Genomic DNA, 1,207 nt, shown 5'->3' on the forward strand with positions numbered 1-1,207 from the left:
AAGCCAAAAGCTCTTAAAACCAAAAGGCAAGGGCAAATAAAAAGGATCCCAAGGCTTTGAGCATCAGTGGATAGGAGGGCCTAAAGGAATAAAATCCTGGTCTAAGCGGCTAAACCAAGCTGTCCCTAACCATGTGCTTGTGGCGTCTAAGTGTCAAGTGAAAACTTGAGACTGAGCGGTTAAAGTCAAGGTCCAAAGCAAAAAAAAGAGTGTGCTTAAGAACCCTGGACACCTCTAATTGGGGACTCTAGCAAAGCTGAGTCACAATCTGAAAAGGTTCACCCAATTATGTGTCTGTGGCATTTATGTATCCAGTGGTAATACTGGAAAACAAAGTGCTTAGGGCCACGGCCAAGACTCATAAAATAGCTGTATTCAAGAATCATCATACTGAACTAGGAGAATCAATAACACTATCTGAACTCTGAGTTCCTATGGATGCCAATCATTCTGAACCTCAATGGATAAAGTGAGATGCCAAAACTATTCAAGAGGCAAAAAGCTATAAGTCCCGCTCATTTGATTGGAGCTATGTTTCATTGATAGTTTGGAATTTATAGTATATTCTCTTCTTTTTATCCTATTTAATTTTCAGTTTCTTGAGGACAAGCAACAATTTAAGTTTGGTATTGTGATGAGCGGATAATTTATACGCTTTTTGGCATTGTTTTTAGTATGTTTTTAGTAGGATCTAGTTACTTTTAGGGATGTTTTCATTAGTTTTTATGTTAAATTCACATTTCTGGATTTTACTATGAGTTTTTGTGTTTTTCTGTGATTTCAGGTATTTTCTGGCTGAAATAGAGGGACTTGAGCAATAATCAGATTCAGAGGTTGAAGAAGGACTGCTGATACTGTTGGATTCTGACCTCCCTGAACTCAAAGTGGATTTTCTGGAGCTACAGAACTCTTGAACGCCCAAACTGGCACAAATGCTGGCGTTCAACTCCAAGAAGGACCTCTACACATGCAACACTCAAGCTCAGCCCAAGCACACACCAAGTGCGCCCCGGAAGTGGATTTATGCATCAATTACTTATTTCTGTAAACCCTAGTGACTAGTTTATTATAAATAGGACCTTTTTCTATTGTATTTGATCATCTTTGGTCTCAGTTTTAATCCATTGTTCATCTTAGGAGACTATTGATCACGTTTTAGGGGGCTGGCCATCTCAGCCATGCCTGGACCTTTCACTTATGTATTTTC

Source organism: Arachis ipaensis, chromosome B07 (assembly GCF_000816755.2).
Source record: "Arachis ipaensis cultivar K30076 chromosome B07, Araip1.1, whole genome shotgun sequence".
Classification (NCBI taxonomy): domain Eukaryota; kingdom Viridiplantae; phylum Streptophyta; class Magnoliopsida; order Fabales; family Fabaceae; genus Arachis; species Arachis ipaensis.